The sequence below is a fragment of the Helianthus annuus genome, chromosome 5 (assembly GCF_002127325.2).
Source record: "Helianthus annuus cultivar XRQ/B chromosome 5, HanXRQr2.0-SUNRISE, whole genome shotgun sequence".
NCBI lineage: Eukaryota > Viridiplantae > Streptophyta > Magnoliopsida > Asterales > Asteraceae > Helianthus > Helianthus annuus.
In genome coordinates this window covers 81,459,889-81,473,196 of record NC_035437.2, presented here as the reverse complement: position 1 = coordinate 81,473,196, position 13,308 = coordinate 81,459,889, and the positions used below count along the sequence as shown (strand labels likewise).

Below are 13,308 nucleotides of genomic sequence, written 5' to 3'. Positions count from 1 at the left end.
TAAAAGAAATCATAGTTTAACTGTTTCAAATTAAATGTATGTAATCGATAACCCATCATTCGTATCCAATCAACACGACCCATGACCACTCCAGCTACTTCAGACAGCAAGTTCCAAATCCATATAATCTAACGACCTGCGAGCATGCAACAAGTGTATCAGACAACGCTGGTGAGTTCATAGTTTTACGAAAACGTTGGTTACCAAGTGTTTAGTTAATCCATTGAACTTAAATCCGAAAGTAATGTTGAAAACAATGTTGATAATACCCCAATACAAGACGGCTTCTGATTATTTTGCCCTTTCTCCAATGCTCCTATCAAAGCATTGGTCATGACTAGGTCATTAGTTCAACACCCGTCCTCCCAGGTACGGGGTGAGGTTGCCAAACCTAAGTAGCGCTACTAGCTAATACCATGTTACCTTCCTGGTAACCAAACAACACGGAGGGACTTTAAAGGTGATAGGAAGAGTATATTATCCAACATTCCCGTTTTTTTTACCCAAAAGACTTATCCCTCCCTGGGATACCCACTGACTGTCCCAACCACCGGGACGCATGCTCAAGAGATGAACTCACCTTTGGTTTGCTCGGTAAGATTAGCTACTTAATTACCAATTGATCAAGCACGTCCTAACATGGTTTATCATATCAATAACAATCAGTTTCGTATTCACATTGAACCATGTATTTTGTCACACATTGCACAAGTTGTACTTACGAAATACACACATAATTATACACGTTCTAACAGTTAGCTACACCATACCTCAACCAAGATAATGACGTTTATTCGCACAACAGATTTTCATGCCAAAAACATGTTTGTTTTACGAGCCTAAGTTCCAAATTACACTCAACAGTCCATTCTAACTTCATTAATTAGATGCGGCCCAATTAGTTCAATTAAGAAGATCCTGTATTGGCCCTTAATTTCGGTGCACATGATATATGGTGAAAAACAATTAAATGGTTTTAAAACCATTATGATGACACGCACATGGGGAGTTTGAGACATCACACACATACATGAATTAGCATATTCTGAACATATTAATAACTTTACCATTGAACTCACAATTTCATCATCATCATTAAACTTCACATGATCCTATTTACGTGTAAACTTGAGCCACAACCATATGCATTTTAACTTCTTATTGAACCTACTCAATATAGTGGATCTGACAAACTCATTCAAAAGTCTTGAAATCCTTATTTCAATGTCTAGATCACAACAACAATTCACAACATCAATTCCATATTATATTACACATGATCATTATCATCTAATTTTTTTTTTTTTGACATATAAATCGTCTTTATGGCTCAATATGAAACCAAGAGTTTAGACATTGACACTTATGATGGTTTGTAAAGTAAGTAACCACTTACATCATTAAATGAACAAGACCATACATAGTTAACAACTATAGCGACACCGGGAATATGAATATCTCCATGCGAATACGAAGATTTACATTTCGAAATCCCACGTGCTCTCGGCAGTTACTTTAGGGACTTTTAATCCACCCTCCAAGTTGAAATTTGCTGAAACCTTGTAAGATCCAATCAACTTCGACTTGGTTGCCCAATCTACCGTCAAATTTTGACTGGACGTCTGATACGCAGCCCTTAACACATGATCTGCATAAACCTTTCTAGAAACTGCAAAATCCCATGAATCTTTCGCCAAATCATAGCTAGGCTCAAATGTAGTGATCCCTCCATGAACATACGTGTACTTGAACTTGCAGTTTCCTGAACCTAGGACGTGATTAACAGATACTTTGTTGTCTGAATCAATCACTAGCGTCCCATCAAGCACAGTCTTATGATCTCCCAAACTGTGACTGTACGCCAAGTTTAATGGCTTGTCGGAAACCTTAATTGTGTTCATGAACATAAATCGGAAGTCCTTTTTGGGAACATTGTAGTCAATAGAAAAAGATCCAGGTTTGTCAACGGCTAGAGCCAATCCGTAAGCTAGGGCCGTTGACGACAGTGGCGTCGGTCATGGAGGCGCGTAGTTTGACATCGCCGGCGATGAAGGCGAGGGTGACGGCGGAGGCGGCGGTGGCTTTGTCGGCGTCGTATTTGGCTTTCAGAGACGCCTTCATTTTGTGTTTTGTTGATTGGTTTTACCTACCGTCGTCCATTATCATCTAATTTAATAACTCTAATAAATCAAATGTCATAACCATCACACATCACAAGTAGTCAACACACACATCATGGCATTAATTAAATACACACTATACTTTTGACTATATCACTGACAACTTTATTAGAATACCCATATGGCTTTTTGATTAGTTCAAGACTAACCCACATGGGCCCCCAACTTCATTCCAGGTTGTCAATTTTAACAAAACACTTACCTTGAATTGTATTTCTACCATAAAAAGGCTACACATATACTAGAAATCGGTGATTGAATATTTGTGAAAATTAGTGGACAAAACATCCACATTCTCGGTTGAAAACCCATTACCTTATTCAATTAATAATCATCCCCACAACTTTAATAATTAGCAAGAATTTTATAACATGATTAACACAATTAACAAGAAATTTCGTAACATCATATAAATTCAAATCACAATCCGAACATCGTATGAGTTTTTATTGATCCAAATAAGTCCTAATCATCCTTCCAAAATTCAGTTTAGCAGACAAGAATTCTCATATCTCTATCCGGATTCGACCGAAACAAGTATCGTTCACATATCATCAACTAATCATGCAGCCTATCTAATAACCTACAACTCATCGAACCCTTATTACGTGCAATGACCATCAATCAACATCGATCATTTAAAGTTTGTGAATATAGTGGCCTACTTTGATTGGACCAACTTAACTAGTGGGTTCGAACAATTAGAACATGGATCAGTTTATCAAACCTCCATATCCAATACCAATTAACACCCCAATATTTACATCACTATTTAGTCAACAGTTCTTGTTCCTTATCAAACAATATATATCAGTAAGCATAATGTTCAATTTAGTTTAGTCAATATCAAGTTTACAAACAACAATCATAGTCCACTAATTGTCACATAATATCGATATAAATTTCAATAACTATAATAGTCTCCAATCGAGTAATTAATGGCACAAAACAGTTCCTTCTTATCATCGATTTATTCATCGTTACCAAACCCCACTTATTTGTTCATATTACATAAGTATATCCAAGGTTCATTATCATATGTTCATGAAAATACAAATACACATAATATCACATATACGCATGATTCATATCAATAACAAGAACAACAAGTTAACAATAGAGATCACTAACCGAAGTCAAGAATATAGATTGAAAGGCTCCGATGCAGGGGGGTCTGCCGCACGTACAAATTAGGGAGAAGTAGGGTTTCTTTAGTTTGGGAGTTTTTGTGTCAAGTCACCACATGATAATGTTACGTACACTAAATAATAGAGGTTGTGGGCTTTAGCAAAATAAATACATGTTGGGCTGAGTGTTGAATCACCAGCGATGGATTGGGCTAGATTGCTTACATACATTGGCGGCCCAATACTATTTGGAACCGGGTTAAAGTAGTTCATTAAAGACTTCGGCCCAACATAACTCTTAGACACTTCAACTAACCCACTAAACACGCAAACATATTTAACCCGATCTTTCATTTAACAAGCTTATAACAGTCACACACGTTTAACAATTTTTATCATCGAAAAGGACGTAAAGAGAAACGATTAGAAAACAGGATCACGTGACTAAAAGGATCTGGCCTCGAAAGTTTGGGTTGTCACATCATCCCCAACTTGAAAGAAATTTCGTCCCGAAATTTGACAAGTAAGCACAAAAGAGTGAAGTGAGAAATCAAGATTGTTGCGGATTATTCTCAGGTGCCACATCATCCCCAACTTGAAAGAAATTTCGTCCCGAAATTCACCAGTTGCATCGGAATTGATTCAGCAGATTCGTACGATTTCGGATACTTAGTCTCGAGTTCCAATGAACTCTCATAATTGGAATTTGACAGTACTCGCAAACCTTAACCTCCTGGGGCATGATTTCAATAGGCACCTCGAAAACTGCAACTTGACGTTAGACTCAGACTCTAAGAAGGTATCACAAGCGTTTTGTCGGACAAACCCTGCTTTAGACTCGCGACATAAATGACATCATGAACGTTACCCAATTCGTCGGGTAACTCGAGTTTTAGACGACGTGACCGATTCTTTCCAGAATTCCAAATAACCCAACGTAACGTAAATTAAGCTTGCCACGTTTCCTAAGCATGCCACACCTTCCCAGTGTGAGACTTTCAACACAATACGATTGCCTCTAGCGTTTCCCAAGTTTATCAGCTTTCCCGACAGTCACGCGTTGCCGCCAATCATCTCCAGTAATTAAGTTGTTAACCATCTTAGTCTAACAAGAAGGTTGACCTTATCACCTATGTACCGCACGAACCCAGCTTGGGAATTTTCTTCCTTCAGTGCTTCGACTTGGACAAGGCAAATCTGATCATGTAGGCTAGAGTCGATGGTGAGTTGCAAGTTCGTACGCGTTTAGGTTCCATAGTCGTATTCGCTCAGGAGTTTCGTCGAGCGATGCCATCACATAATTAACTCTCTCAAAACAAAGGTGCATGGGAGGCCTCTTGTGATCGGTCCAAGGACCATGGCTTCCACCGCAGGTCGTGAATCGAGCAGTTCTTCTTGTAAGTCCACCGCGTGGGCCATCTCCTTCTCGTGCTGCATTGATGTGTAACTGGGACTCTGATCCGAACCATCATGGTATACCGCCAGATCATTAGTACCCTCGGATAGAAGCGATGCTCAATGCGTTGCAGGGTAGGGTTTCAAAAGCTGAAGAAACATTTCCCTGTTTTGATTTCCCATGAATTCACAGCTCCTCGCTGTGCTAAGGAGGTTGAAGTTGCGCCATCTTCGAAAATCTCATGATGAATCTGTGATAGTATCCAGCGAACCCAAGGGATTGTTGTATCCCAGAAGGAAATCAGGATTTGCATAAGGTCAATTCTGAAATTCCACCTAACGATGTGGAAGTAAACCAGGTAACTCTTCAGAAGACACGTCAGAAAATTCACGAATAACTGGAAGATACTCGATCTTCCTTTCTTAAAGTGGCGAATCGGTGACAAGAGCTAGTATAGCAGAGTAGCCCTTCCGTAGACACTTCTGGGCTTTCACGACTGAGACGATGCCAACAATGGCACCACTACGATGATCTTAAACTGATAAGGATTCCCCACCGGGGAGAGGGAACGCACGATTTTCTTTTTGCAGAGAATTTTCTGCTTGATACATAGATAACCAAGTCCATGTCAACGACCACGTCAAAACTTACAAGAGTATTGGGAAGTAGGTCAATGTCGAACACTTGACCCACGAGATCAAGTTTACAACCAAAAAGAACATGAGAAGCTTCTATCGATTTACTATCAGTTAATTCTACTACATGCTTATTTACAAGAAGGGTGGGAGTCAGTCCTAGCTAACGATTGAACCCCAGAGACACATAACTCAAATCGGCACCAAATTCGAATAAAATAGAAACAAAAAGATCATTCAAAGAAGACGTATCGCTCTCAGCATTACCCTTCATTGCGAGCTTCCCCGGCGCCAATAGTAAATACCCTTCCACTTGCCCCGTTCCCACCATGGTTCCCATTGTTGTTATTCCCTGCGTTGTTGTTGTTGCCAGAATTCTGGTTAAGCTGAGGGCAATCCCGCTTAAAATGACCCTCATCACCACACTGAAAGCACCCTTTTTGATTTCCCCGATTCTGTTGAGACTGTTGCCTCTCCTGTTGCTGTGGCTGCTGCTGCGGCTTTGGGAGCCAGACCCTACAATCTTTAGCCATATGGCCCACCTTGTTGCACCTATGACATACCCGGGTGCACGGTCCGCGATGGTGGAACATACACTTATCACACTTTGGTAGCTTTCCCGCGTAAGAACCCTGATTTGAATTATTGCTCTGATTCTGGTTCACAGAAGACGACTGGCTGAAACTACGGTGGATGCTGTTGTCTGCCCTTTTCTGAGATTGGCTGGCACTGGTTGCTTTGTCAGTATCGTTCCATTTTCGCTTGTGATCACTAGCAGGTGTGGTAGCTGTAGCAGTCGAGGTAGTAGCAGAAACGCGTGGCGGCAAGTTGCCACGTTCGACCTCTTGGTCAGTAATCTTATGTGCCAAACGGACGATACGGGGCAGATTGTCTAGGTTTGCAGCAATAACGTACCCCTTAACAGCTGGTGCTAAGCCCTTGAGATACAACTCAATTCGCCGAGGTGGGGGTCGAGACATATTAGGGCACAAAGTTGCTAAATCATTAGACCTCCTAGTGTATGCTTCAATCTCAGATCCCTCCATTTTCAGATTGTAGAACTCGTTCTCCAGTTTCTGAATCTCATCACGAGGACAATACTCCTCTCGCATCAACTCCTTGAAATCATCCCAAGTAGTGGCATTCGCCATCTCAATACCCAACATCTGAACCTGGGCATTCCACCATGTAAGGGCACCATCCTCGAGTGTGCCCGTAGCATACTTCACTCTGTCCCCAGCTGGACAGTTACACATTGCAAATACCGATTCAGCCTTCTCAAACCATCGCAGGAGTCCTACAGCCCCTTCGGTCCCACTGAATGTCTGTGGCTTACAATCCATGAACATCTTGTACGTACAAACAGGTGGAGCAGGTGGATTGTTTTGATTCGCAGGTTGACCAGCCTGGTAAGCCGCTAGGGCTTCAGCTACACGAGTGTTGATCAAGTTGGTCAGCTCAGCTTGGGTCATCGCGATGTGACCACGTCCATGTCCTCGTCCACTCATGATTCTATAGGAGAAGAGGGAAAAGGTTACGAGTCGAAATGAGGTACAGGTCAAGTATCACGTTGAAACCTACAATCTACCAAGTTTACACACAATAGGGCAGAACCCTTCTCACGCTCGTTAAGCCTCACTGGGACTTGCATGCACCTCGCGTTATTATTATGTGTGCACCCATAATAATAAGGCGATTTGCATGCTTATCTCAGTGCCTCTTAACTTGCGCTAAAAGGTTCCGCACATTCAAATAGCAAGCGAAAGGTTTTATAGGATCAAGAATCACAGTAGTCGAAGGAAAGTGTCACACTAGCAGTTCACATAACAGGGGTTGGTAATGTAAGGGCTCATGCTGTTGTGCCAAGTGTGCATTCACGTGTAATGTTATACATAAGTGTACATTAGATATACTATGCAATAGTAAATGAGAAACGAACCTTGCAGTCTGGAGCTGAGTGTCATGGTCGATTTCGGTCCTGTTCGGTTATAGTCTGGTTTTATGAAAACGTTTTAAAACCAAGTTCACTATAACCAGCGGCTCTGATACCAAACTGTCACACCCCCAAAAATACCACCCATGGGAAACCCTACTAGGCGTGTGACAACCCAATAACGAGCCACTAATCATATTGAACCAAACACAAGTTGTTAAATAAAATGATCAATTATTACTGAAAAGTACCATCAATAAGTTTAAATGAAACCAACCCGTTCAGCGGAAGCAAATAAAAGAAATCATAGTTTAACTGTTTCAAATTAAATGTATGTAATCGATAACCCATCATTCGTATCCAATCAACACGACCCATGACCACTCCAGCTACTTCAGACAGCAAGTTCCAAATCCATATAATCTAACGACCTGCGAGCATGCAACAAGTGTATCAGACAACGCTGGTGAGTTCATAGTTTTACGAAAACGTTGGTTACCAAGTGTTTAGTTAATCCATTGAACTTAAATCCGAAAGTAATGTTGAAAACAATGTTGATAATACCCCAATACAAGACGGCTTCTGATTATTTTGCCCTTTCTCCAATGCTCCTATCAAAGCATTGGTCATGACTAGGTCATTAGTTCAACACCCGTCCTCCCAGGTACGGGGTGAGGTTGCCAAACCTAAGTAGCGCTACTAACTAATACCATGTTACCTTCCTGGTAACCAAACAACACGGAGGGACTTTAAAGGTGATAGGAAGAGTATATTATCCAACATTCCCGTTTTTTTACCCAAAAGACTTATCCCTCCCTGGGATACCCACTGACTGTCCCAACCACCGGGACGCATGCTCAAGAGATGAACTCACCTTTGGTTTGCTCGGTAAGATTAGCTACTTAATTACCAATTGATCAAGCACGTCCTAACATGGTTTATCATATCAATAACAATCAGTTTCGTATTCACATTGAACCATGTATTTTGTCACACATTGCACAAGTTGTACTTACGAAATACACACATAATTATACACGTTCTAACAGTTAGCTACACCATACCTCAACCAAGATAATGACGTTTATTCGCACAACAGATTTTCATGCCAAAAACATGTTTGTTTTACGAGCCCAAGTTCCAAATTACACTCAACAGTCCATTCTAACTTCATTAATTAGATGCGGCCCAATTAGTTCAATTAAGAAGATCCTGTATTGGCCCTTAATTTCGGTGCACATGATATATGGTGAAAAACAATTAAATGGTTTTAAAACCATTATGATGACACGCACATGGGGAGTTTGAGACATCACACACATACATGAATTAGCATATTCTGAACATATTAATAACTTTACCATTGAACTCACAATTTCATCATCATCATTAAACTTCACATGATCCTATTTACGTGTAAACTTGAGCCACAACCATATGCATTTTAACTTCTTATTGAACCTACTCAATATAGTGGATCTGACAAACTCATTCAAAAGTCTTGAAATCCTTATTTCAATGTCTAGATCACAACAACAATTCACAACATCAATTCCATATTATATTACACATGATCATTATCATCTAATTTAATAACTCTAATAAATCAAATGTCATAACCATCACACATCACAAGTAGTCAACACACACATCATGGCATTAATTAAATACACACTATACTTTTGACTATATCACTGACAACTTTATTAGAATACCCATATGGCTTTTTGATTAGTTCAAGACTAACCCACATGGGCCCCCAACTTCATTCCAGGTTGTCAATTTTAACAAAACACTTACCTTGAATTGTATTGGACCATAAAAAGGCTACACATATACTAGAAATCGGTGATTGAATATTTGTGAAAATTAGTGGACAAAACATCCACATTCTCGGTTGAAAACCCATTACCTTATTCAATTAATAATCATCCCCACAACTTTAATAATTAGCAAGAATTTTATAACATGATTAACACAATTAACAAGAAATTTTGTAACATCATATAAATTCAAATCACAATCCGAACATCGTATGAGTTTTTATTGATCCAAATAAGTCCTAATCATCCTTCCAAAATTCAGTTTAGCAGACAAGAATTCTCATATCTCTATCCGGATTCGACCGAAACAAGTATCGTTCACATATCATCAACTAATCATGCAGCCTATCTAATAACCTACAACTCATCGAACCCTTATTACGTGCAATGACCATCAATCAACATCGATCATTTAAAGTTTGTGAATACAGTGGCCTACTTTGATTGGACCAACTTAACTAGTGGGTTCGAACAATTAGAACATGGATCAGTTTATCAAACCTCCATATCCAATACCAATTAACACCCCAATATTTACATCACTATTTAGTCAACAGTTCTTGTTCCTTATCAAACAATATATATCAGTAAGCATAATGTTCAATTTAGTTTAGTCAATATCAAGTTTACAAACAACAATCATAGTCCACTAATTGTCACATAATATCGATATAAATTTCAATAACTATAATAGTCTCCAATCGAGTAATTAATGGCACAAAACAGTTCCTTCTTATCATCGATTTATTCATAATTACCAAACCCCACTTATTTGTTCATATTACATAAGTATATCCAAGGTTCATTATCATATGTTCATGAAAATACAAATACACATAATATCACATATACGCATGATTCATATCAATAACAAGAACAACAAGTTAACAATAGAGATCACTAACCGAAGTCAAGAATATAGATTGAAAGGCTCCGATGCAGGGGGGTCTGCCGCACGTACAAATTAGGGAGAAGTAGGGTTTCTTTAGTTTGGGAGTTTTTGTATCAAGTCACCACATGATAATGTTACGTACACTAAATAATAGAGGTTGTGGGCTTTAGCAAAATAAATACATGTTGGGCTGAGTGTTGAATCACCAGCGATGGATTGGGCTAGATTGCTTACATACATTGGCGGCCCAATACTATTTGGAACCGGGTTAAAGTAGTTCATTAAAGACTTCGGCCCAACATAACTCTTAGACACTTCAACTAACCCACTAAACACGCAAACATATTTAACCCGATCTTTCATTTAACAAGCTTATAACAGTCACACACGTTTAACAATTTTTATCATCGAAAAGGACGTAAAGAGAAACGATTAGAAAACAGGATCACGTGACTAAAAGGAACTAGCCTCGAAAGTTTGGGTTGTCACAAGTTAAACCTTGATAGCCATCTTTTTCCTATTGACCTCACGCCAATGCAACTTGGAAGCTTCGACATCATCATTGGAATGGATTGGTTAACCAAACCCCACACTGAGGTGGTTTGTTTCGATAAGATTGTTCGTATTCCTTTGTCTTCAGGCGATATTTTGGAAGTTCGTGGAGAGAAGCCGTCTGGCGGTTTGAAGCTTATGTCGTGTACAAAGGCCCAAAGATATTTGAGAAAGGGATATGTTGCTTTTCTAGCACATGTCACCGAGGAGAGAAGCAAAAGTAAGAGTATCCAGGATATTCCGATTGTTCGGGATTATACAGAGGTGTTTCCCGATGAACTGCCTGGTTTGCCTCCAGTTCGTCAAGTTGAGTTTCATATCGACCTTGTACCTAATGCCAGCTCGATTGCAAAAGCACCCTATCGTCTTGCACCGTCAGAGATGCAAGAGTTATCGAAACAGCTTCAAGAGTTATCTGATAAAGGATTCATCCGTCCGAGTTATTCACCTTGGGGAGCTCCTGTCCTCTTCGTGAAAAAGAAAGATGGGTCTTTTCGAATGTGTATCGATTATCGTGAGCTTAATAAGCTTACCATCAAGAATCGATGTCCCCTACCTCGAATTGATGATCTCTTTGACCAGCTGCAAGGTGCTTCATGTTTTTATAAGATCGATCTGCGTTCTGGGTATCATCAACTTCGTGTTCTAAGTGTGTTTTAAGGTAAAATGGCTTTCCTCTGGTCCTCTAGGCGATTTTGGCGACAACAATAGAAACCCTAGTTCTTGATCTCTTCCTTAATTTCAATTGATCTGGGTTAGGTATTGGGGTGTTGTCGATCCTTCTGAGTAAGGTTCTAGACTGCAATCCTGGTTTCTAATCTTTTGAAATTGTTATTAGGGTTTCGTTTCATTTTCTTTACTGCTAGGGTTTCAGTCGTTCTTGATCGTAGGGGTTTTTTTTGCTGTTGTTTGCTTGTCCGTTTTGCATGCTAGGGTTTTTCTCAGAATGGAGAGGAATCGGGATACGGGGTTGGATGACTTAGGGTTCCAATCGTTTTCTGAAAGGATGCATGGTGATGTGTTTATTACTTCGAAGGGATCTAAGCCGGTGAACATGCAGGATTTACGTGAGAAACCTTCTTTATTCAGCAAACCACTGAATGTTGAGGGTTACCCATTGTTGGCTCGACGTGGAGTTGCTCAGCAAGGTCAGAAAGTCATTAATGTAATCGATGAATTGGAGAAGGTAACAGTCCAGGTACCTCTTGTGATTCCTACTAATGGTAGTAATGATGGCCGGAATCAGGAGTGTACTCCTCCTGATCAAAACCCTAAGGAGGGAGAGAAAGTCCAAGGCTCTTATGCGGATAGGGTGAAGATGAATAAGCAAGTTAAGCGTGAGGTAAACTTCAGATTGCTGGAATCGGTTGAGAGTGTGGAGGAGGCAGATGTTGTTATCCCTAAAGAAGCAATACGTCAGGTACAAAAAAAGTTTGAAAATGTTCTTTACGGTTACTTCTTAGGTGATCGATTGCCTTTTCCCGTTGTTGAATACTATGTTAAGAATGTATGGGCAAAATATGGGTTTGTTAAGCTTATGATGAACTCGGATGGATTTTTCTTTTTCAAGTTTGATTCAAAAGAGGGTATGCTTAAGGTTCTTGAGAATGGGCCATGGCTGGTTAGAAAAGTACCATTATTTTTGAATGTATGGAGTCCGACTACAAGTTTAAAGAAGGACGGTGTTAAGTCGGTTCCAGTTTGGATCAGGTTACACAATGTTCCTTTGGCTGTGTATTCAGATGATGGATTGAGTTTGTTAGCCTCCAAGGTGGGTACCCCGATAAGGCTAGATAGCTATACAGCTGATATGTGCATTGAAAATTGGGGTAGAACTAGTTATGCACGTGCTATGGTTGAAATCAATGCCGACAAGGAGTTAAAATCTTATGTAGTGGTAGCAATTCCTAAAATGGATGAAGAAGGATTCGTCATGGAACGAGTTAGAGTCGAATATGAATGGAAACCTCACCGGTGTGAAACCTGCTGTTTATTTGGTCATACTATCTCCTCATGCCCGAGGGCTCCTAAGGAAAAAGAAAAAGCGAAGCAGATTATAATAGATGATGATGGCTATATAATGGATAAACGAAAAACTGCAAAGCATGGCTTCCCTCAAAAGAAACCGAGGCCGAAATTCATTTACAAACCCAAGCAAAACTCGGCTGGTGCTAGTACATCGGGTACCAAAAATCAAGGGGACAAAAATATAGCTGATCCGGTAGTGAGCTTGCAAAACAAATATGAAGTGCTAGGTGATGATACTTCCAAGTCGGAAGGCCCAAATACCCAAAACACTTCAGAGCCGTCAGGTAGTTCAGCGGGTGGTGTACGGAAGGAGGATAAGAACTCAGCTAATGAGCGTTCAAACTTGGAAGAGGATGAAGCATTATTAGATCCATGCCAGCCGGAAATTTCTTCGTTTATGTCAGCGAATAAGAAGAAGAGCAATTCTGAGGGGGCAAGCACTCCCGGTGCTACGGGTTTTTATGGATAATATTGCTGCATGGAATATAAGGGGCTTGAACCGGCCCCTGAAACAAAGGGAGGTTCAGCAAGTTGTGAGAGACAATCGGTTGAGTGTATGTGCAATTCTGGAGTCTCATGTGGAGGTGTCTAAACTTTCTAAGATTTGTACAAGTGTGTTCAAGCAATGGGAGTGGACTTCGAATGGCAGCAGTTGTAATCGAGGGACTAGAATTATTGTAGGTTGGAACAATGATGTTGTGGATCTTATGGTTCTTGCCCAAACGGATCAGGTTGTCCATGT

The 13,308-nt window shown here is 40.1% G+C and overlaps 1 pseudogene; it reads right to left on the bottom strand.

Moving 5' to 3' along the window:
- Positions 1-1,311: 1,311 nt before the first annotated feature.
- LOC110940367 lies at positions 1,312-2,150 on the bottom strand (annotated as a pseudogene).
- Positions 2,151-13,308: the final 11,158 nt, after the last annotated feature.